Source organism: Marmota monax, unplaced genomic scaffold (genome assembly GCF_021218885.2).
Source record: "Marmota monax isolate L192 unplaced genomic scaffold, Marmota_monax_Labrador192_F-V1.1 WCK01_AAM20220418_F8-fsc00286, whole genome shotgun sequence".
Taxonomy (NCBI): domain Eukaryota; kingdom Metazoa; phylum Chordata; class Mammalia; order Rodentia; family Sciuridae; genus Marmota; species Marmota monax.
This window is the reverse complement of record NW_026692342.1, coordinates 648186-674857: the sequence shown is the minus strand read 5'-3', so window position 1 is coordinate 674857 and position 26672 is coordinate 648186.

The window sequence follows — 26672 nt, the reverse complement described above, 5'->3', positions numbered from 1 at the left end:
GGTATTGTGTCCACCTACAACTAAAAAATAAATATTGAAAAAATGAAGTTAAAATTCAAAAATTGGTTTATATGCCAGTAGGCTTAACTAGAAAAGCCTGACCTCACAAAATCCTATCCCCAGAAAAGCCATCAAAAATTCAAATAGTTTTTAAAGTGAATAGATTTAGTAATTTTACCTATATACATAAATTTACATGTATTTACAAGAGGCATTTTTATTTTAGTACATGTCATGCTTTTAAAATCATGTATAAGGAATGGATTGTCTAGCATTAAATTTTCATGGATATCTCAATTGACCCCTTCAATATTACTTGTTTGTAGATTGAATGTAAACTAAAATAGCTGCACATAAATATAAGAGATTAAAATGTTTGTGCAAGACTATAAAAGACAATGATTAAGCATTTTCAAAGTACTTGATTAGGCCAAGACTAGTTCTTATACTATATATTTATTACATACAACATTTTTCTCTAGCACAACATTTGGTGAAAGATATTTAGTTAGAGCCTAAATTAAGTATCCAAATGACCAGAAAGAAGCACTCATTATCTGACCATTGAATATGTTAATACTACTATGATATTTGGATTGACATTTGGATATAGGTCTAAGCAGGAAAATATATGCTTGTTGAAGGACTTAGGATGTCGAGAGGCAATGGCTCATTCTGGAGCGGACGTAGCTGAATCTGTGTTGATTGTGTCTCTCCCTAATCAAAAAGGAGCATGTAATTTGGAACTATAGAATATAAGCAATAATCACGTTAAGGATACTTAAAGATCTAATAAATTATTTCTATTTCATGCAATGGGATAAAGGTAGCCTATTTTCTTAGTTCATACTGTACTAATGCTATTCACAAAGTTGAGAAAACTTAAAACCAGCTACTTAAAAGAAGTAAATAAAATAAAACAAATAAAATATTGATTTAGCTCTTTTTAAATGCTACTCACCAGGTAAGGTTGACTCAGGGTCACTTTTTTCCTCCTTCAGAACAGACAAGACAGACAACCAAGAATGAGAGCAGGTGTCAACTGTGAGGGGACCAAGTTGGTTTTTTTATTGTTGTTGTTGTTGTTTGTTTCTTTGTTTTATTTTGTTTTTTTTGTTGTTGTTGTTGTTTGTCTTTTAAGAGCTGGAAAAAAAAATAGAAATGGTGTAGAGGTGTCCTGGGATTGTCTAACAGAAAATACATCATCACTACTATCTGATCCTGGATATATATGGCAAGATAGGAGTGACAGCTATTTCAGGAATTAATATATTAATTTTATATCAAGTGCTTATTACACTGAGAAAAATAATAGTAAAATTTTTTTTAAAAAGTTCTAGTCTATATTGACTCTTTATTTTGAATCACATGGATGAAGTTGATTTTTAAAATGCTTTGAGTCAAATTTAGTTGACATCTTATTGTAAGTATTTTTATTTTATTATTATCTTGTATAATTTGCCTTCACCATTAATATGGAAATTTGGCTTGGATAGGCTATACACTATATTCCCTTCATCATTCCATCTTCTAGTGTCTCCATAGGATTGTTAATTAACAAGTAACTTAAGTTTCATAATCTCAAATTTTGGATGTAAAGAACCTGTAATATTTTAGCATGGTTACTAAGAAGTTATAATTTGTCTTCTGTTATTCGGCTTTTTGTTACTGTGACAAAAATGCCTGATTGGAGGTGGAAATGTTTGTTTTGGATGGTGGTTTCAGAGGTCCAATCCATGGTCAGCTGACCCATTGCTCTGAAACCCAGGTGAGGCAGAGCATCATGGCAGAAGGGCTTGGTGGCATTAAGCTGCTCAGTACATGGCAACGGGCAAGCAGAGGGAGAGTGAACTGCCAGGAACAAAAGTATGACCTTGAAAGACCTTCCCCCTAACCTGCTCCAGTCATACCCTACCTGCCTATAGTTATCACTCATAAAGTAGTCCTTTCAAGTTATTAATCCATCAAATGGATTAATCCACTGATTAGGTTACAGCTCTCATAATCTAAGTGTGAGCTTTTGGAGGACACCTCATGTCCAAACCACAGCAGTCCTTTTCTGAACTTTCTTCTTAATAGTGCTGAGTTTTGGCTAAAGCTTTATCTTGTGCCAGGTTCTCTCTTAAATTAGTCAGGATCACAGTAACAACCCACAAATCTTGAATCCTAACAACAGAACTTCATTTCCTGCTCATAGCACAGGTCCACTCCATATTATCTAGGTATCTTCACTATATGGTTTTATTTTAGGACCTCGGCTAAAGGATCACTACCATCTCTAACATTGTTGATCACTGCGGTAGCAGAAAAGACATAAATTAAACATGAACCCTTAAAGTTCCCTGGAATCGGTACACATCATTTCCACTTACATTTGTTGGCCAACACAAGCCTCAAGACCATGCCTAACCTCAGAAAAGGGCGGATAAAAACGCACGTATGCCTATAAAGCAAAGATGTGGAACTAGTGTAAATAGCGGAACTATCACATCCCCTCCTTCCATAACCAAATATCTTATTTTGCCTCACGTTGGGGAAAATACAATCATTCTATTTCCAGGAAAACAACTTCAAAAATACAGAGTTACATTACAAGAATGAAAATTCCAGCACATTATACATATTTAGTCATTTGTTGCTTAACAACAAGGGTATGTTCCCAAATATGCATCTTTTAAGTGATTTCATCATTGTTGAACATCTGCTATAGTTTGAATTTTAAATGTCTCTCAAAAGCCCAGTGAAGGCTTGGTCTCCAGTGTGGTACTATAGGGAAGGATGCAGACTTTATGAGTTGGGACATAGTGAGAAGTCTTCAGGTCATTGAGAGTGTGTCCTTGAAGGTGACTGTGGGACCCTAGCCCCTTCTCATGCTCCGTCACTTCCTGATCATGAAGTGAGCAGTGTGGCTTTCTCACACAATTCTTCCATGATGTGCTGCCTCACCTGAAGCAATAAGGCCAGTCATGGACTGAAACCTCTATAACTCTGAACCCAAATGAACTTTTTTTCTTTACATCTCAGATATTTGTTACAGTAATGGGAAGCTGACTTAGCACATCATAGAGTGTACTTATACAAACCAAGACCGCTAAATGTCACTAGGTAGTACAATCTTAGGAGCACACTGTTATATATGTAGTCTGTCATTGACCAAAATATCTTTATGCAAGACATGACAGTACTTTTTTTTTACTTAGTTCGGAGTATATGAGAACTGTCTTCATTGACAGTGCTGCACCTTCCTGCTCTCTTTCTCTGAACCCCTTGACCAGCTGACTGAAAGGATTGATGGGGGCTACTTTAGTCCAGTCTCCCATTTCAGCTATGTATAGTTAGAGGAGTTTGTTAGAAAAATCCTTCTAATTTCAAGATAAAAAGAATGAGTTTAAATTGGAGAAACCTGAAATGTGTGTAATTTATCTCCATCTGAATGTAAAACTCCTAATATCAGGCCTTGACAAATGAAATACTCATATGAGAAATTGACTTCCCAAATTACTCAGCTTCTTTGATGTTTATGCAAGTTTAGTATTTAAAACATTGAAATCCTCTTACCAAGTAAGTATTCCTCAGACAGTTTAAATAATGAAAACAAACCTCTGACAAAGTGATCAATAAAGATATAGAAGTATAAATTAATGCTAGCAAGAAAAATGTGCCCTAGATAGAAGACTCTGTAGGGATTTTGTCATGTCAGTAATTTAAAAAGACAACTTACCATAATATTTTCAAGAAGAAATAGAAAATTAGAAGAAAGTGAAAACATTAAAGGAATCAATTCAGTAACTTTTCTGCACTGACAGGAAGGCTATAGATCCAGTCCTGGTGGCTTTACAGATGGGTTTTATATGCTCCTAAGGAATAGATAATCCCAAATTTAGACTGATGAATTTATCACGGAATAAGAAAACAAAGGGGTCACCTAAACCATTTTACATATTTATTTTCATTGTTGCAATAAAACCAGATCAAAACAGAAAGGTAAAATTGCATTTTATACCAAACTCCTTTACAAACCTTAAAATATGAATTAAACATAAAATGCCATCAAATCATACTTATCAAAGTATGCTTATCTAAACCAAAACTCAGAATCAAAAACAGAATGCTCTCTTAACCTGTAAATGGAAAACAATTTTGATAAAATTCTGAACAGGTCTTTTTATTTTTATTTATTTATTTTGATTCTAGAGATTTAATCCAGAGGTGCTTTACCACTAAGCTATATCTCCATCCCCCCTCCACTTTTTAATTTTGAGGCAGGGTCTCACTAAGTTGCCTGGGGCCTCACTAAATTACTGAGGCTGGCCTTGAACTTGGTGATCCTCCTGCCTCAGCCTTCCAAGCCACTGAGTTTGGGTGTGCGCCACTGAGTCCAGCTTCAAAAGTTGTTTTTGCTTGTTGTTTATTTGGAATATCACAACCTGCTATCAGACTTCACCTGCTATCAGACTTCCTAGAAGTAATAAAGATCCAGAAATAGCCAATTCATTTTGCATCACCAGTATAAAGAAGGACTTTTCCTATGGGTTATCAATACTTAATTGTAAACTGAAGTGATCAAGGCACTGGAATAGATCAATAAATCAGATGATTTGAACTGAAAGTGATAACCCATGTATATATAATAAAAGGCAAAAATGCGGGGGAGTAAGATATTTAGAGACTCCTTCACTTATGATGGGGTTGTCTGGACAAAACCATCATACGTTGAAAATATCATCATTTGAAAGGGCACTTGACACATCTAATCTACCAAGCATCTTAGCTTCACCTAGCCCACCTTAAAAGCTCACTTATATGAGCTGGAGTTAGGCAAAGTCATCTAACATAAAGCCTATTTCAGAATGAAGCTCTGAATATCAGGTGGGTGACTCTTACCTTCCATATCATGAAGTATATTGTGCTGCATATCACTAGCCCAGGAAAAGATCAGAATTCAAAATTAAAAGTACAGTTTCTACTGAATACATAATGTTTTCACATCACTATCAAGTCAAAAAGATCATAAGTCAAACCATCATAAATTAGGGACATCAGTATACCAGTTTCAGGATTAACCATTTCATTCCTGGGAGGAATGAAACAAACAAACAAACAAACAAACAAAAAACCCCAAATCCTAAGGTTTATTTATCTGAATGACTAGTGGGTATTTGTTAAATTATATTCTCTATGATTTAAAGATTTCACAGTATAAATAAAACTCATTTTGATATGGAACTGAACAAGCTAAACTGACAGTAAGAAAACTTGAATTTTATTTTCTCTTCAGCCTGTAAAGATCTCTGTAAATGTAACTATTTAAATATCAGTTTTTGCAAGTTCAAAGCCAGCCACAGCAACTTAGAGAGACTCTGACTCAAAATTAAAAAAAATAAAAATAAAAATTGCTGGGGATGTGGCTTGGTGGTAAGGTACCTCTCCCCAGTACCAAATAAATAAACAAATAAATAAATAAATATCAGTATTCTCATTTTAAAATAAAGCTGCCAAAGCCATACTCTGTGTCCTTAGCTGCCAAAGGTTTCAACCCATGAAATTCCCAGGACCTTTAATGTGCCTTGAATTTTAGCTACATGTATCAACCAGCCTTTATTTATTTATTTTTTTCAACCAGCCTTTATTTGTCTAATAAGTGACTATAGTTCTAGCTCCTTCTGTTTATTCCCCTGAGAAGGAGGCAACTATCATGATGCCATCAATGTAATGCAATCACTGGCCCTTAATGGTTATCATTTCCAAGTCCATTCTCACTTAATTATGCCAACATGTCCCTAAATTCAAACATCCCTGTGGGAATACAGTAAACAATACTGAGTTCATCCAAACAGTGCAAACGGCACCTGGCTGGACTCCAGTTTGGGATTGAAATGAAGGCATTAGTTGGCTCTGTCAAGGCCTGGCGAAGCCCCAGCATCGATCTCTCACACTTTCTGGGTTCTATACACCTGAAGAAATCAGACAGCTCCTCCAGACATTGCAGGGAGTCAGCCTAGCTTTAACTTCCAGTTTCTGGTTTCCCTCCAGACGATCCTAAAAGCTGTCACTTAGCATGGCCAATTAAAATTGGGCAAACAGCAGTCTTAGACAACCTTCTTGGGGAAAAGGGCAAGGACAGCATTGCCATTCACTTGTTATATTCATCTCAGTCTTGCATTTTAGAAAGGAACTGAGACTGCCAGACAATCACCTCCAGCACACTTTACAAATTATAACTCAACCCACGTCCTAATCTCCAATGCAGCATCTCCGTCTCCGTAAATTGGCCTTTAGAACTCTATCCTCATTCCCTAAGGATTACTGTGCCTGCACCTGGCAGAATTAAAGCATCTTGCCTACCACTCACTGGGTTTGGATATTTGGATGAGTCTTTTACAGATTTTATTGCTCTGACAGGGTATCATTAGCCTGGTTCAAATATTTTTTTCATTCTAAATCCTCGTCGATGAATTTGAATTCTTAGGGCCTTGGATGTACAGGCAGATAAGTTACCTCATCTTTGATTAGGGTGCTGGGTTTTGTTCTGGCATTTCAACTACTGGAGCTTGTAAGGCTTGGTTTTATTCTTTGTTATGGTGGTTAACATCAGTTTTAGCTTGATCCTAGCAATGTGTCCTTTACTTAGAGCCTGGTCTTTTGCCCTAAAGCTCTTTCCTTTGTGGAATTTCAGCTGAATGCCTGAGGTCCTTGGCATCACTTATTCACACTTCCCGCCCTGGGAATCCCAGCCCACTTGTTGGAGCTGCACTGCAGACTCACAGGGTCTCCCTGTGGGCATTTGCCACCTGCCCAGAGTCCCACGGGGAAGCCACACTCACTCCCAGAGCCTCTCTCTGCACAGCTGGGGCTTCTCTGATACACTGTCCCAGAAATCCCATCTGTCTGGAGGTCAGAGTGTCCACTGTGTCTCCTTAGTCCAGCAAGACCCCATCCAGTTGGGCTGCACCTCCGGGCACTGCCGCCTGCATGTGTCACAGACAGAAAGGGGCAGACGGGGACACAGGGTGCACATCCTGCCTTCTCTCCAGGAGCAGCCTTGCACTGCCTTTCCTTCACTGTCAGAAAACTTGCCTCTCATGCAGTTGTCTCTCTTCCGTTGCTTATGACTAGAGGGCAGACGCGGCCCAGTTACTGTACTGTGGCTGAGAGTGGACCCCTGACTGCTTTTTCAGTAATTTCCAAAAATAGCCAAATTTCAGTATATTTTCATAAATGTGCCAGCAGATGTCAGCAAAAGGCAAGGCAGTGATATATGAATTTTGTAGTAGGAGGCCAAATATTTAATTATCAGAGTTCAATCAAACATCAGTTCTCTAAATGTAATGCTCCACCAATAACTTCCTTTACCAGCGGATTGCTGACTGTGACGGTGAATCTCATCTCCAGGACAGCAACAGAACTGCCAATCTCTCAGGTACTCTGACCCATCCTACAGCTCTGTGAACTTCAACTCAGAGACTCATGAACAAATCCTTTGCAGTGGTTTACTGAGTCTCACCTTGGTAGGGACAGTAGTGCTCCATGACACCATAAACCTTACCAAGGCAGCCTTAAGGTCCCTCTCAGCTTGACCAAACTTAAACACAGGTTTTTTTCCCCATGCCTCTACCCTGACCTTTTGCTTAAAGCATTTACTTTAGAAAACTCTGCCTCTTTGAGTTCTAAATCTCATTATATTTTTGCTAATTGATAAGATGATGTTATGATTCATGTAGACATTGGGAAGTGATCAACCAGAGTAATTAGCTTAGCCACCGTCTTATCATTTGAGCACATTCAAAATCCTAAAATCCTCTCTTCTCACCCTCTTGAGATTTACAAAGTATCCTTGTTGACTATATTCACCCTGCCTTGATCTCCTAGAATTTCTAGTTGAGAGTAAACAATCCACTGTGGAGAGCAGGGAGAAGTGGGGAGGGGAGACGTCAGTCAGGGGTGCAGTGTCAAAAGGAGTAAGTTCTATGTAGATGCAAATCTTGTTAGTTTTACACTAAGACTTTTAACAATCTGAAACATAGTTCAGATTGGTATGAACTCATAAAACAATAATTACTGTGAAATTTAAGAATGACTGAAATTAAATTGATTATTCATGCTAAGAAAATAAACTTACTAAGCACTTCTTTAACGTACCTTCTATTTAAAAACTAACAAAAATATCATAGCTTTAGCAGCCTCTCCAAAGGGCCTTTAAACTCCCCAGAAGCACTGATCTAGCTGAGCAAAAATTGTATGCTGTTATTAATAATTACTAGAGGTATATATGGCTTTAAAACAGATTTTTGCTAAAAGTTAGCTAAATGAATTTTGTTGACTCCATGCTGGGAAAGTGGGGTTAATGTACACTGTGAATTTAGCAATAGGATCACTTGCTATATATTCAAGATATTAAAATAACCACTTTTAAAAAGAGGAACCTTCAATGCATGGTGAAGTCAAATTCAGCTCTTTTCTTAAAATATACCTACTAAAAGCAAATTTGGAAAGAGCAAAGTTATACAGCATATGTATGTCATATATGAAATTGTTCTCTTACATTTTTGTTTTGGAATCAAAATTTTCACAGTTTTATATGAATTTTCCTCTCCAGACTTGCAAACAGCAGAAAGTACTGTTTGTGAGAATACATTACTTTCACCTTAAATCGTATCATACTCACCTATAAAATTAATCTGGAGGAATTTGTTGCATTTTTATATCTCTATAAATGAGACAGTGCGTTTGTAATCTTTTAAATACAAATCTACATGTATGCACACACAGGTTATCTTCTGCATACATACAAACATGCATATAATATCTAGACTTGCATTTGTATATAAACATTATGTATGTATTCTAAATTAGATATGTCTTTCTACAAAAGCTCTTTGTAGACTCACTAGCTGGTTATGTTATAATGAATAAAAAGCAGCTAAATTTTTCTTTAGGAAATTTTCCCTTTAAAATCTTGAAGAATGATTATTAAAGTAATATTTTGTTAGAAAGTGCTCAAGTATAAAGCCTCTGGATATAAAGCCACTGTTCCACAGAAAGAGCATTTCTATCTTAAGATTTCAAGATTTTAGTTTTTCCCTATAAATACCTAAGCAATGCCTGAAATCATACTTGATAACAAGGGAAAAGACTTCCTTAATCATGCAAATGAGAAAGCTTAAATGTTCTGCAGGTAGAAGTGTTTAAATGGGAACACCATTTTTCCTTAAGTCAATTAAAATTACCCAACTTCCTATTTAAAAAAAAATGAAATAATCCCTCCTCCTCCTCTTCGTCCTCCTCCTCCTCCTCCTTCTCCTCCTCCTTTTCCTTTCTCCCTCCCTTTCTGCCACCCCTCCTTCTCCTCCTCCTCCTCCTCCTTCTTCCCCTTCTCCTCCTTCTTCTTTTCCCCTCCCCCTCCCTTCCTTCTCCTTCTTCTTCCCTCTCCCTCCTCCTCCATCCCTCCTCCTCCTCTTTCTCTTTCCACTAGTACTGAGTTATAAACTAAAGTTCCTGAAGTCAACAAAATAGTTGCCCTAGAGAACTGTGTTGGCCAAGCTAATGGGCACTTATAAACTTTAAAAGGACATTTAATCCTATTTTAATAAAATTTACATTCTATCAGTGTTAAACCAGTTGTTTTGTTAAAAAGAATGCTAATGGGAATAAAAATGTCAAATATAATTTAATAATTTAACGTGGGTTATTCTCTAAACCGTGGGTTATTCTCTAAATATTCAATACTCAATTCAATATAACTACTATCAAAATCTTCCGTTTTAACTGCCATTAAACATTTCAAAATTCCAAAAGTACATTTCAGCTAAGATCTGTCTTAGAGAAATATATTATTAGAGAAAAATAAAATAAAAGTTTGTTGACATTTTACAAGGTGATGAAGTTTTAAGAGCACATGGCAGGTAATTCTCTTTAATTTAGGTTCAACTGACTTCTACACACTTTACCTTATGTATGAAATATTAAATATGAAAGCAAGCTTGTTATTGGGATAAAATGAAGAGAAAATAATTCAGAAATTCAGTTCTTACAACATGCCCCTGATGTTAAGCAATGCATCACTGTATCATGGTTCAGTAAAAGGACCAAGAGATTCATGGAGAAATGGCTAGTAGAGGACTTGAGCAGGGAAAGTACAGTGAAAACCCAGAATAACTTGTGGTTGGGTTATTTAGTGGAGAAGTAGATAAAGGTGGAGGGTGGAGGAGGAGAAAGAGCAGGAGGGAAAGAAGAGGAGGAGGAAGAAAGGAAGGACAAAGCATGTCACATTGAAGGGAAATAGGGACCTCCTAACTCACAGGAAAGACTAGGGCCAACACTGAGACAATGTGAGAAACAAACTAAATAAGATATTTTAAGACCATGTATAGCAGAATAAAATGAATCTGCATGAGTCCCTTCTGATACAAGTGAAAGACTGAATGAGACCTTATTTTTTTTACATTAGAAGAAATAAGGGAAATCGAGTCATCATTAAGCAAAGCCCAGAGTAACTGTTGCTGGCAACCTCAGGGGATGCTATCAGCAGTGACCAAAAAGACGATGAAAACAGGGTCTTTCCACAGCCTCAAGGCATTTTCCTACCTTCCTTCACTGTGATGAAACCTGAAAAATATTGCCTTAGTTATGTGAGATAAGAGGTTTCAAAACTATGGCACGACACAAGGAAAGCCCCCTTCTCACATCTGTGCAATTCTTGCCAAAAATTGATTATGCGAGTCTTTATTTATTCATTTATTTATTTATTTATTTTTTAATTGGTTGTTCAAAACATTACAAAGCTCTTGACATATCATATTTCATACATTTGATTCAAGTGGGTTTTGAACTCCCAATTTTACCCCAAATACAGATTGCAGAATCACATCGGTTACACATCCACATTTTTACATAATGCCCTATTAGTAACTGTTGTATTCTGCTACCTTTCCTATCCTCTACTATCTCCCCTCCCCTCCCCTCCCATCTTCTCTCTCTACCCCATCTACTGTAATTCATGTCTCTCCTTGTTTATTTTCCCACTCCCCTCACAACCTCTTATATGTAATTTTGTATAACAATGAGGGTCTCCCGCCATTACCATGCAATTTCCCTTTTCTCACCCTTTCCCTCCCACCTCATGTATCTGTTTAATGTTAATCTTTTCTTCCTGCTCTTCCTCCCTGCTTTGTTCTTAGTTGCTCTCATTATATCAAAGAAGACATTTGGTATTTGTTTTTTAGGGATTGGCTAGCTTCACTAAGCATAATCTGCTCTAGTGCCATCCATTTCCCTGCAAATTCCATGATTTTGTCATTTTTTAGTGCTGTATAATACTCCATTGTGCATAAATGCCACATTTTTTTTATCCATTCACCTATTGAAGGGCATCTGGGTTGGTTCCACAGTCTAGCAATTGTGAATTGTGCTGCTATGAACATTGATGTAGCAGTATCCCTGTAGTACAGTCTTTTAAGGTCTTCAGGGAATAGTCCGAGAAGGGCAATAGCTGGGTGAAATGGTGGTTTTATACAATGAAAACTACAAAACCCTAAAAAGAGAAGTAGAAGAAGATCTTAGAAGATGGAAAAATATACCCTGTTCATGGATAGGCAGAACTAACATCATCAAAATGGCGATATTACCAAAAGTTCTCTATAGGTTTAATGCAATGCCAATCAAAATCCCAATGGCATTTCTTGTAGAAATAGATAAAGCAATCATGAAATTCATATGGAAAAATAAAAGACCCAGAATAGCAAAAGCAATTTTAAGCAGGAAGTGTGAATCAGGTGGTATAGTGATACCGGATTTAAAACTATATTACAGAGCAATAGTAACAAAAACAGCATGGTACTGGTACCAAAACAGGCGGGTGGACCAATGGTACAGAATAGAGGACACAGAGACTAATCCACAAAGCTACAACTATCTTATATTTGATAAAGGAGCTAAAAGCATGCAATGGAGGAAGGATAGCATCTTCAACAAATGGTGTTGGGAAAACTGGAAATCCATATGCAACAAAATGAAACTGAATCCCCTCCTCCCGCCATGCACAAAAGTTAACTCAAAGTGGATCAAGGAGGTAGATATCAAATCAGAGACTCTGCGTCTGATAGAAGAAAAAGTTGGCTCCGATCTACATATTGTGGGGTCGGGCTCCAAATTCCTTAATAGGACACCCATAGCACAAAAGTTAATAACAAGAATCAACAAATGGGACATACTTAAACTGAAAAGTTTTTTCTCAGCAAGAGAAACAATAAAAGAGGTAAATAGGGAGCCTACATCCTGGGAACAAATTTTTACTCCTCACACTTCAGATAGAGCCCTAATATCCAGAGTATACAAAGAACTCAAAAAATTAAACAACAAGAAAACAAATAACCCAATCAACAAATGGGCCAAAGACCTGAACAGACACTTCTCAGAGGAGGACATACAATCAATCAACAAGTACATGAAAAAATGCTCACCATCTCTAGCAGTCAGAGAAATGCAAATCAAAACCACCCTAAGATACCATCTCACTCCAGTAAGATTGGCAGCCATTATGAAGTCAAACAACAACAAGTGCTGGAGAGGGTGTGGGGAAAAGGGTACTCTTGTACATTGCTGGTGGGACTGCAAACTGGTGCGGCCAATTTGGAAAGCAGTATGGAGATTCCTGGGAAAGCTGGGAATGGATTATGCGAGTCTTGTCATGAGAACACCTCAGGCAGTCCCAGTCAAGGAGCACTTGGTGACACAAAAATTGTGCCAAGAACATGAAAAGATATGTCCCAGGGTGTATAGGCATGTGACCTATTCAAGATCTTTAAAAAAAATATTTGTATTTAGAAATACCTTATACATTTTAATTAATTTATTTATTTTGGCTAACCCAAAGGTCAACAAACTTCCTTTATAAAGGACAGAGAGTAACTATTCAGTGTTTTTGTAAAGACAGCTACACACACCACAAAACCAAAAGGGTATGGCTGTGTTATAATAAAACTATCTTTGCAGAACAGATTGCAACCTGGATTTGGCCCCAAGGGCCATGGTGTGCCCATCTCTTCTCTGCACTATTATTAGAGCATGTCATCTGGGTAACAATTTATTAGGGTTGTCCTAGTGTGGTATAGACATTTCTTCTCTCCTTAGAGAGAGGTACATTTAATTGAGAGCCACAATTAATAAAGAGCCAAAATTATCTATTTTAAATGTAAAAATACAATATGTGCCTTATTATGGTTAACTAAAGAGGTGTTTATTTTTCCACTTAATTTCATATTTCATGCTTTTTACACCCTATTTGCCTTATTTAAATTATACTGCTCAATACTGTAATTAATCCTTTATGTCCTTCCGCAGTAACATCAAATTATAGCGGGATATATAAATTGGGTTTGGTTGTTTACCTTTAAAACTTATAAAATATGACACTTTTAATCATATTTGAATATTATAATAACAAAAAAACTTAGTTTGAGTTGTTTTTCCTTTCAAGAAAATGAAAGTAAATAGTGCATAATTATTTACACAAAATAATTTATTTAGGGTGTCTCAGGATATTCACATAAAGACTTTTAATTTATATTTTATTAACTGCTTTTGAAGAATGTTTTAAAGATCTGAGAGGACTCATATTTGTACTATACAAGCATAACTATTTTTAAAGCCATTCAGGTGGTACTACAGAGTATATAAATTATGTAGGTCTTCCAGAAATAGATCATGAGAACAGTATTTAACCATCTCTGGGAGTGATAAGAAACAGCAGGCAGCCAGGAGGGGCACCTTACCAAGCCAGCTGCCACTGGGGTGAACAGTGCTTCATTCTGCTGGGACACACTAAGAGCCGACCACGATTGGTAGATGGCTGTGCGGGAGGTTGCTCATTCCTCAGTGCCTCTGGCCTGCTGTGTACCCAAGTCACACTCTGGGAACCAGGAAAATCCCTCAAGAGGAAGGGATATTGGCAACAAGAAGTTGGGCCAGGGCACACTGAAGGAGAACGTAGGAGAGACTTAAGTGGGCATCCACAACCACTACCGATACTGTATATTTGACTTATGGGTCTCTGAGATTTTTTTTTAAACAAAGGAGCAGCATGTTTATTGCAAAAGCAAAGGTAACAAGGTAGTTCTTTCCATGGGCTTTAGGCGTTCCTCCTCTTTCTATTCTACTCCCTCTCCATGCTCCCCTTATGAACCTCATCTGAGTTTTTGACATGTAGGAAATATTCAATATTGCTTTTCCTACCCTTTAGGGACAGAGTAGAGTAGAAGTTTATCTAACAGAATATTTTTATTTTTGTATCATTTTTAGCTCATGTAAATTTAATAATTGCCAAAACAGATTAGTTAGCAGCAAAGAGATGTTTTCCCAGCTAAGACACCTAGAATTTTGAGATCATGGAGATTCAAGATAGTCCATGACATGAAAGAATTAATAAATAAGTTTAAAAAAATGTCTAAACTGTTTATCCTAGAGTAAGAAACATAAAAACAAAATGAAAGGTACACATTTTAAATGTATCTTTATTTTTTTAAAGAAACAACAAACAATGGAATATTTTGGGGGTAATTTGTTTTTATACATTTTTAAATTGAAAAATTGTATATAACATGAACAGCACGATGTTTTGAAATATATATAGTGAGAGGTAGATAGTGAAATAGCTCACAGAGCTAATTAACACATGTATTACCCCAAATACTTATCATATTTGATAATGAGAACAGTTGAAATCGAATCTTTTAACATTTTTCAAGATGACAATTAAATGGTTGATAACTACCATCACCACATTGTGCAATAGGTCTCTTGAACTTACTCCTCCTCACTGAAATGTTGTACTATTTAGCCATCATCTATTTACCTTTACTCCCTGGTCCCAGCTAATCTCAATTCTATTCTCTACACTTACAAATTCAATTCTTTTAGATTCCACATGTAAGTGAAATCATGCAGTTGGTCTTCCCGTGCCTGGATAATTTCACTTAATGTCCTCCAGCTTCATCCAGGTTGTTGGACATGACAGGAGTTCCTTCTTTGTAAAGGTCAAATACGACCCCATTGCAGTACCTTTCCTCTGTTCATTCACCCACTAGACGACACTAGGCTAATTCCCTGATGACTGTGAATAAACCTGGGATGTGCACAGCTCTTCAACATACTTTTTTTCCTTTCCTTTGAGAAAATGCTCCCCAGGAGGACTGCTGGATCATGTCACAGTTCTGTTGTTAATCTTTTGAGGAACTTCCATACTGTTTTCGGTCATGGATGTTCTAATTTACATTCCCACCAACTGTGCATAAGGGAACAAAGACTCCCCTTCTCCACATCTTCACCAACACTTGTTACTTTTAACCTTTTTGATTATAACTATTCTAGCAGGTAGGAGTAGATAAGTCATTGTGGTTTTAATTTGCATTTCCTTGGTGATCAGTCATGTTCAGCATTTTTTTTTCTTTCCATATTCCTGTTGCCATCTGTATGTCTTCATTTGAGGGAGGTTTATTCAAGTCTTTTGAATTAGGGCAATTAAGATAAGGTCTGTTATTAGATGATATCACTGAATTCATGTTGTAGATATTAAAATAACCACCAATCATAAAAAGAGATGTAGCAAATAACCACCAGTAGATATAAGTAGGATTTTGAAAACAACCCACATCCCTGAATTTAAAGGAAGAAAGGAAAAGATAGAAAAGGAGAGAGAAAAAACTGAGAAAGTAGAAAAATGACCAGCCTGTGGTCCTTTAAAACCCAACACATCAACAATTACATTAAATGTCTGTGTTCTCAAGGAGGCAGCAAAGATGGGGATTATGGAACTGAATTAAACAGATATGTCAGTTTTAATATAAAGACACAGATAGGTTCAAATTAAACAAAGGAGTGATGATGAAATTGTAACAGGTTAGCTCACCAAGCAAACATGACTTTTCTGGGTGTGTATTCACCTAAATATGGAATATCCAAATACAATGAAAATAATAAAAGGTGAAGAATCAAACCTATATATAATTCAAGTTTAAGACTGCCTCGTTTGCTCAGTAATGCATATTACAAGTAGACAGGATATCAATAAAGATAAAGATAATGCAATCAACCTATCTCATTAGCATCAGAGGACTCTTCCAGGCCAAACAAAAGATAGGTAGGTAGCAAGAATACATGAAAAGATTATCACCATCCTTAGTCATTCGGGAAATGCAGAGTAAACCAAAGTGGACAAATACCACAAATTTATTAGGATGATAACTAAAAATAGAAACTGACACTACCAAATGCTAAGGAAGATGTGCAGCACCAAGAACTCTCCAAGATTGCTCATGGTGATGAAAGAAGATCAATCACTTTGGCAAACAGTTGTATGGATTTTTCCATTTTAAAATCAAGTAGGACTTAATCCTACCTCTAGATGTGCAATCAAGTCAAATGGACATGAATGTCCACAAAAAGCATGTACACAATTGTGTAGAGCAGCTTCATTAGGAACAGCCCCCAAATGAAAGCATACTATTCATCAAGCATTGTCTGGATAAATAATTCTTGAGGTATCCACACACTGGAGAACTATTTCACAATGAAAATAACAGATCACAGACAAGTATAGCAAGGTGAATGAAGCTCTCACCCAGTATCACAAACAGAAGATACAAAAGGCTACATATTATTTGAATCTACTTTGACACATTAGGAAAGAGGAAATGGTTGGACCTGGTTGGACCAAAAAGCATACTGGGTCAAGCACACTGGTGCATGCGTGTAATCCCAGTGGCTTGGTAGGTTGGGACAGAAGGATCTGGAGTTCAAAGCCAGCCTCAGTAACCACCAGGCACTAAGCAAGTCAGTGAAACCATGTCTTTAATAAAAAGACAAAAATAGGACTGGGGATGTGTCTCAGTGGTTGAGTGCCCCTGAGTTCAATCCACAATACCCACCCCCCTAAAACAAGCATATTGGTGGTTGCCAGAGCCTGCAGGTTGGGGGAAGGGGACTGATGACAGGGGCACAAGAAAATTTGGGGATGACAGATAACAGGAATGTACTGTTTCCCATCTGTAATGGTGGTTACATGGCTGTATACGTTTGCTAAAATGATAGAAATCTACACCCCAGAAGAGTGGGTTTTCCAGTGTGTGAATCATACCTTTAAAAAGCCTATATTTAAGAAGATAATAGAAATTCTAGGAATGTGGTTACACCTCCTACAAGCCAAATTTTCACTCTAGGACTCAATGGACCAGTTATGGCAACTAGCTGGGCAGTGTATTTGCCCTCCCCACAAAGTAAGTAGATACACTTTGCAGGATGTGGCAGGGCCACCAGGTGGGTCCCTTTGTCTTAGCAATAGTCCAAAATGCCTGCTGGAGCCAAAACACATATCAGTTTACAACTTTCCTTTTCTTTTCTATTATTTCAACAAAGTATCATGTTTCCCAAGAACACCTTCATACTGGCTGAAAAATTCTCTTGCATACCCACAAGGAGGTCAAATGGGATATCTTTACTTATAAAAATTTTGCACATGCAAAAATCAAATGATATAGAAATCATTTTTATATGAAAAATCTCAACAAAAAGATTGTGGATTATTGTTTGGCTCTTAACCAAAGTTCTAATAAATAAGATAGTATGCAAAAGAGTTTAGAAGCAGAGAGAATGTTAACTGCTACAGAATGCCTAACTTGTTTCGAGCCACAGAATTGTATTTCTCATGTAAAAAATAGAATATTCACACAATAGCTGCAGTTTTATCCTTTGAGAATAAACTGATATTACATACATAAATTAGCTCAGGCTCAGAAAAATTGAGCAATTTTCTTCAATTGATCTTGCATAAGGACAAATGAGGGACCTAGTATGAATTATTAGTGGACCTTGTAGTATATATGGGAATATACTGGATATATAGGATGGTACAACGCTGAGGAATTGGGTTGTTATAGGTTCACCTGCGTGTTAGTTGACTGTGACTTTCACAAGGAAAATTGCAATAACCTCTTTACAGCTTTCCTAATAGAAAACATTCTTGCGTTTATTTAATTTTCCCACCAGGTGGCACTCTTAGTCTACACACTGTCAGATATTCTTGTAAAAGTTTTTGTCCAACTTTGACATCCTTTATTTCTTGCACAGGTAAGTAAGTCTACTTTTAGCCCTGTCTACATTGTTCCAATATATACTGGTATTCCTCTTACCATTCTCAAATAATGCATTACTGACAATCCAACATGTTGTTTTAACTATATTACCTTGAAGGAGGTATGACACAGATCCAGAAAAAAAGAAACCAGAAACTAGAAAGAGTTTTAGAGTTTAGTACTCCCTGCTGCCTGGAGAGAAAGCAGCAGGCTACGTGGGATCTCCCAGGGGAAGCTCTTGGTTGATCAGGATGCAGGGGCAAGCCTTTCTTGTGGATTCTGCTGGAATAAAAGGGCAAGCAGGAAAGCAGGTTTAGGTTTGGGGACTTGGAATAATACCAGTGGGGCTCAGGAGCTATCCCTGTGTGTCTTGTACCTGACCCTGGGAAGACAAAGAATTTGGGAATGTGGCCTTGATCAAATGTCAAGAAAAGGAACTGAGGGACTTCTAGGCAGAACCTCAGAAACTGAATCAAGACTGCAAATGGAATGCACAAACAACAAACAAAAACTACAAAAACAAGGGTAATCCCTACGTTACGCCAGCCTCTGTTTTAGTCAGCTATTTTGCTGCTGTGACTAAAGGGCCTGACAGCACAACTGTAGAGGAGGAAAAGTTTATTTGAGGGCTCATGGCGATACTGCAGGTTAATGGTGATGAATCCTGCTCCCTCACATGTAGAAGTATAACATTAGAGAAGCACGCAGAGGCTAGCATATAAAGCAGGATTTATTTAAAAATGGGTGACATAGACCTCTCCCAGGAGGAAGAACGGGGCCATAGCTGGTATCCTGTATCCCAAGGAGTGAGGGTGTCTTGCCTTTTTATATGTCCTAGGCTTCCTTCTCCCCCTGCTCTCTTTCCCTTATCTCTCTCCTTCCTGAGTATGTGACTAGGTCCAGGAGATGCTTGGTGGGGTGGCCAAAAGGTGAGAAGCAGATGGCTGGGGGAAGGGCCAGGTGGAGCAGCCCAGGACACATTAATTAACAACATAGTAACTCCTTGTAGGGAGGGGCAATTCCTGGAACAGGTTACCTTAGCAACAGGTGGGAGCTGGGGGTTCTTGATAAGAGTTGAGGAAGGGCTCTGAAGGAATGAACATTTCAATCCTGCCAATCTCTGGATCTGACCCTTGACTATCTGCTTCTAATTCTGGCTTCACGGGTGTCAGAGGTTGTAGTCCACAGAAGACCAGCTCCACTCCTCAGGGGCTCCGGTGAGGCAGAAGAGTGTGGCAGAGGGAAGCAGCTCCTATGGTGACCAGGAAAGGAAGCAGAGAGAGGGTCTTCACTCACCAGATACAAATATACACCCCAAAGCCATGCCCCAATTCCCACCTCCTCCAGCTGCACCTACCACTTCATTTATCAATCAAATAATCCCTATCAGGGGATTAATTCACTGATGGGGTTAAGGATACAACTCAATCGTTTATCCTCAGAACCTTCTTGCATTGTCTCACACATGAACTTTTGGGGGACACCACATTCAAACCATAACAGCATCCTTTATTTATTTATTTATTTTTTGTGAATCTCTTCATATTTCACATAGATGGAAGTGTTTGGAGCTTTGTATCTTGGAAACTGAGTCTTTCCATCATGCCTGAAGGAATGTGCACAGAGGAATCCTGACCGGTGATGTAGGACTTTGTCCCGGGGTGCAGTGACATTAGTGAGGTAAGCTGGGGCATTTCTGTTCATTGGTGTTGGCTCTGGACTCCTGGTTTGTGTGTGCCTGGTTTGTCTCTATTTTCCTTTGTAGAAAATTAGAAAGTTGAACCAGATAGTAAAGATGTGTTCCCTCTTTAAGCCATGTATTTAATTCATAGAATTTTAAGGAAGAGCCTGGAGCTGTGGTGGGGGTATGTGCCTGTTATTCCAGGAGCCTGGGAACCTGAGGCAGGACGATTGCAAATGTACGACCAGCCTGGGCAACTTAGCAAAGACCTGTCTCAAAAACAAACAAACAAAACAAAAACAAAACTGGGATGTAGCTTAGTGGAGGAACCTACACTTTACGGTTAGTGGAGTATTTGAATGTATAACATAATACAGCAAATAGATCCTGATAGTCAAGTGACTAAAAAGAGGACAGTAAGTCATATAAATTCAAAAGGAAAGGATAAGAAGTTCAGGGAGAGGGAGGAACGTATTATTAGAATTTGACATTTGAAAGCCCAGAAGCTATAGCCCAAGTTTACATCAAAAACCTGGCCCTTCCTCATCCCCTTCAAATATCACAAATAGCCCTTCCCTCATGCAGAAAATAATCTTCTATCAAGAAGATCTGCTCTGAAAGGTCTTCAGTCTGGCCACCACTATTGTGTTAAAGAAGTCCTGGAGAGGGGCATTCACTTCACCCCATCTGTCAATCAGGCAGGTGGGAGATCTCTGACGGTGACCAGGGGAGCGCTCCCTCCTGCAGCTCTGAGAGTCATCACGGGTGGGTCTGCCTGTGGCCCGGAGGGAAATGACTCGGCCATCCAGGTTAACTGGCTGATTGCTACTCATACTCAATAGAAAAGGAAAAATAAAAGCAGCATTGTAGAGATAGTATTGTCCTGGGAGATCCTGGGGAAGAAGGGGAAATACTATCCCAGCTCCCAAATAGAACAGTGTTCCAGAAACAGCATTTTAAATCCAGCTACAATAAATTGCTTGACCATTTCCAGGAATTAACTAAACACGTGCAAAATTACATTAACATATGCAAAACACTAATAAGCTATTTCTATTATTACTAAAATATTCATGTTCCTTCTCTTTTTGCTACTTTGAGACAGAAATCAAATCAGAATTATTTTTTTAATTAAATATTCCATGTTTCAAAGTAGGATAACTCATTTGAGATAAATAGTGTAGATTTACGTTTCAGAATCTGTTGACATAACACTCAAACTTTTAAGCTCAGCTAAAAGTTTTGAAACTCATTTTGTTAACACCTGTCCCATTCTGCAACATTACATCCAAAAGCCACTTTTCTCTCTCAACCCCCTTGCTGATTTCTACTCTAATTATTTTATTTTATTATAAATATGTGCTTTTATAAATTTTCTCTTCATTGGCTTTTCAACTTCTAATATACAGCCTGCTCATCATTTGCTATTTCCCAAGGCCTAGCAGATTACATGGTATATGTTGGATAATTAAAATATTTTAAAAGAATAAATGAATAAAAATACACATTTTGTTATTGTAGGTGAAGAAATGGGAATTAGATAAGATATCAACATAGAATCGTCACTGAAAAAAAATTCCAAACATTGAAACATACTTTTCTATGGTTTTACAGTTAATTTTTATGAGGAGAAAAATGACCACTAAGGAAGAGTAGCCAAGAATAAGTAGTTAAAATATTAAAAAGTAGATATTACATTGCATTTTTTAGGCAATGATGACAAGAAAAAAAAAGTCTGCACATGTTCAGTGTAGAAGCACAACTTTTTCTAAATATTTTTGCTCCTGGGTTGAATCCACAGATGTGGAAACCAGGGATTTGGAGGGGAGCCCCTCTAGACAATTCAAAGACGTCATCTTATGGTACGTTTAAGTGTCCATTTCTACTTTATTTCTAATATTTCTCACTTTTGCTATTTAGTTCTATCTCACAATTTATAGTTACACATCAAAATTTTAAAGTATGACCACTGGGATTATTATTTTTAAAGTTTTTTTTATACCTTATTTTATTTTTTTATTATTGTGTGGTGCTGAGGGTGGAACCCAGTGCCTCATACATGCTAGGCAGGCTGTCCACACTAAGCCACAATTGGATTGTGGATTATATTTATAGATTTTGGTTCTGGTTAAGATTTTAATTTTACCTCTTTATTTAGCTATTGTCAATTAATAATAAATGAGTGACTCCCAGAGATTAAAGGTGGGTGCTCCCGGAGTTGCACGTGAATTGCAAATTGATGGTCCCAGCACTTCTCAGGATCTTATATTAAGGAGAGAGAAAAGACACTATTCTGAAAATAAATAAGACTGAGTTGATCGTTTGGAACTTATAGTTTGCAAAGAAGAAAGAGAATGGGGCCAGGATGAAAGGGAGGAAAAGGTTGGGATGTCAATGAGCATACATTTAAAATAATAAATGATTTTTCAAGGGTACCAGTCCACTGGGAAATCCAGGGAAACCTAGGATGGTTTGTATTTCTCATTTATGTCATAGGTCCTACGGGTTTCTTTCAGCATCTATGACAACATTTAATTCCTCATCCAGCGTATCTTAAATGTCTGTTTTTCTCATTTCTCTTAGGTGTGGATATTTATTTCTGTTTAGTGGACCCCTCATCATATCTTCACTGCTTTTTGCTAAGGCCAAGGCCAAATTATTAATGCACATTCTAAAGGACAATAGTCCTGTAGTTTCAGAGTAATTACTTTTCCAACTCCCACAGTAAATTTTCTTTTAAAACACTATCTACAGTGTGAAATTGAGTAGACATCTGATGGAGCTCAACCCGTTTATTTCTCCTCTCAAAAAATCATTAAGTTTGAATCACATTGAAAGCTGTACTGACATTAAGTAATGCATTCCATTCCTTTAACTTGCTTTTCTAGCTACACATTATCCATGTGCAAAAGCATCTCAGAATATTCCACATTTTGAGCTAGTATCTCAACAAACATGCATACACAGACACACACACACACACACACACACAAATACCACACAGCATTTTCTTATTAATAATAACAACACAAAGCAGAGAACAATTATGAATTACTGTGTTGACTTCTTGAGTTACAATAAGCAACTCTTGTGATCAAGAATGTCATTGGCAATTGGGTGTGTTGAGTGTTCTTCAATTTGGTGCTAATTTTCCAACAAAAGTGCTTGCTATGTTAAAATTTACTTTACCTTATAAAATTATCTTAATTATGCAGAAAATGTTAACACTATGGTTGACTTTTAATCAGCATATTCAAAGAAGAGAATTTAATCCAAGCAGGGATATAAGGGTATTGATTATCTGCCTCCTATGCCACAGGGTCCAGTATAAGGTGGATGCTGTTTGTATTAATATAAATTCCCTGCAATAGCATTGAAATCTGTCACTATTATTGATTACTGTTTTAAAGCCCATGCCCATTGATTTGAGCAGAAAAATTATCGGGATGGATTTAGCACTTGCTTGCTATGACTTGTAGTCAATACGTGACCTATTGAACAGATGCTCATAATATTGCACTTTATGCATACCCATCAAAGTACACAGGATGCAAAAAGATACAGTGGATGGTTATATTAGAACTGGCTTGAATACCACCTGCTCCTGGTAGTTAGTTTTTGATGGACTGTCAAGGGGCTCGAGAGAAGTTGTACATAGATTAGTAAATGTGTTCTGGAACATATACAGCAAAAGCTGTGATATGGGAAATGTTATCATGGAAGTAACTGAAATTCATAAGAAAATTCCAAGGACACTTAGAATGTTAGAGTTGAAGGAACTCTCTAGATTCCTGTGTAAAACCATTAAAAAAGATTTTACTACATGTGAGCTCTAAAATTTGGCTCAATTTGAAAATTCAGTGGGTACGGATCAGAAAACATACACTCTTTGGCCTTGGAAATACCTGGTAATTTTTGTATGTCTGTTTTCTGTTGTTAATCTTGTTGATGTTTCACATGTTCTCCTGGTTATGCCTGATGAATGCCCACCTGAACCTGATTTTACAATATCCCATGAGTCTACAGAGGAGTAAGAGAAACCACACGTTTTCAAGAAAATCATCTGCAGGTGCTCCCAGGGAAGTGCGCAGACTTCCGACCTCATTACTTTATCTACAGTGCAATGGGTTTTTGTTGTTTCTTGAGGGCAGTTTTAATTGAAAAGGAAAATTAGCTAATCTTGAGCAAGTCCCTTTGTCTCCTAAGATTCATATCAGTGATTTGTATAATGATGGTTTAAATTCTCTGTGAAGTTCTATTAGGCTATACTAATCTATAGAAACCCTACGTAACTTTATTTAGTAGATTAGTGAATTTCATTACAAATCAAGATTTCCAGGCTTGTGTTTGTAGACAGTTTGGTATCTTGGAAGCATTAAAGTAATTGACCGACATATATATATATATATATATATATATATATATACACACACACACACACACACACACAAGCTTGGCTTGAATATAAATGCATCATGTTCTCGGACATTTAAGAATATTGAATTTGATGATTGTTGAATGATTTCTGTTATTCCAAATGTATTAATCTTCTTGCTTCCATATTATAAAAAATTTTTTTCATTGAGGAAAAAAAATCATAAAATGTGATTGGAGGCACCAATCAAAATCCAGTCTCTGGGGTTAAGTTAGACAGGGGTGTTTTTTTGTTTGTTTGTTTGTTTTTGCACCAGGACTTGAACCTAGGGGATTATTAACAACATTCCCAGCCCCACCCCTTTTATTTTTATTTTGAGACGGGGATCTTGCTTAGTTGCTTAGGACTTCACTAAGTTGCTGTGGCTGGCTTTGAACTTAAAATCCTCCTGCCTGAGCTTCTCAAGCCACAGGGATTACAGGCAGGTGCCAGCACCCCCAGGTTAGGCAGCCTTTTTTAACACCAGGTTCCACCATTTAGTGGCTGAATTTCAGCAAGTCACTCTGTTTTTCTAAGGGTATTTTCTCCTCTGTTCAATGACAATAATTTAAAAAAATGTAAAATTTAAATTAAACGTTTACATATTAAGTGCATTACCTAATAAGTGTGAAATATTTGCCATTAAATTATTGATATTATCCTTACCATTATTATTAACAATCTGGTTCCACCAAATTGTGGTTCAACATTAGTAAGTTGGCTACAAGCCTTTATAGCTTCATTTTTTAAAAAAATTTTAACTCTGAAGTACATTCATGTTCCAAATTACTATTACTCTGCTTGATTTTCACAGTCAAAAGAGATAAAGTCTACATAGCTAGCACTTTTGTTGGAAAATTAGTACCAAAGTACAAAGCTGACATTTCTCCATATAGGGATCAGCGTAAAATACAAAAGACTCAGAGAACGATCATAAAATCTTGTGTCAACCAGAGCATGAGGGTAGATTCATTTTCTCCTGCTGCATTACCACAAATTTAGGGGCTTAACACAACCACCAGATCTTAACTCACAGCTTCTTTAAGTCCAGGGACAGCACAGCCGGGTCTTGTGCTCAGGATTTGAAGAGCTGCAGTCAAGGTTTTGGCAAGAGCTATTGCTATGGTTTGGATGTGAGATGTCCCCCAAAAGCTCAGTATGAGACAATATAAGAAGGTTCAGAGGAGAAATGATTGGATTGTAAGAGTCTTTACCCAATCTGTGGATTAATGCCCTGATAGAGATTAACTGGAGATAGGCGGGGTGTGGCTGGAGGAAGTTGTTAATTGGGGGTGTGACTATGGGGTATATATTTGTATCTGGAGTGTGAAGTCTCTCTCTGCTTCCTGACCACCGCAATGTGAGCTTCTTCCCTCTGCCACCCTCTCCTGCCATGATTTTCAGCCTCACCTCCAGCCCAGAGGAATGGAGCCGGCCTTCTATGGATGAAGACCTCTGAAACTGTGAGCCCTCAAATAACTTTCCTCCTCTACAGTTGTTCTGGTTGGGTCCTTTGGACTAAAGAGCTGTGCTCTGACCTGGAGTCCTGGGTCCAGTCTCTGGAGCTCCTTCAGGTTGCTGGTGTGAACTAAGGTCCCTGTGTTCTTGCTGACTGTGAGCAGAATGACCAAGGGAAGGCCTAAGGCCACCCTGCGACCTTCTCCAGGCCACCTCTATGATGCAGTGGACAGCAGGGCTGTGCTTTAGCCGGGCCAGCAGAGGAGCTTGCACCTTGTCCCCTAAGTGCTCACCAAATTAGGTCTTGTTGGAGATCATCTCTTTTGATGAATTCACAGTCAACTGATTAGGGGCCTTGATTACATCTGAAAAGATAGAGGGTCTGGTGTTTTATGCAAACTCATTTACATAGTAAAAGAAAGATAGTGTTTTTCAAAAGAAATCAACTTACCTTACAAGAACAAAAATTGAATATGTATCTACTATTTTCTGAGTGTTTCTCCTATGCTGTTAGGTCCAGTGCTTTCTATTATCTCAATTTTATTACTTTTATGAACAAAGACACTGATTGGAAGAGGTTATGTGCCTCCGATTCCAAGACCAGTGAGTGACAGGACCCTTCTATGGCTGTCAGAGGAGACTGAAACCAGACCTGACTCCAAAGCTGCCTCCTCACCTTCCTGTCTGACCCTGTTAAACAGGTGGTTAAGAAAGAGTTTGACTACACCTCACATATATGGGGAATAATGTTGACCTCGCTATTTATTAACAAACACTTTTGTTAATTAAGTAATTTTAAAGGCACTGTCTTCATTTATCAAATTATAAATAGTGATAAAATAATTTTAAAATGAGATACCATTTTTCCTTTAGTAAATTATAAATAACTATTTCCCTCACTTTAATTGGTATATTTCTCAGCTTGCCTGGTCCTCAAATGACAATAGCTTCCACAGCTTTTCTCATTTAATTGGCTTGGTTTATATTTTGAAAACAT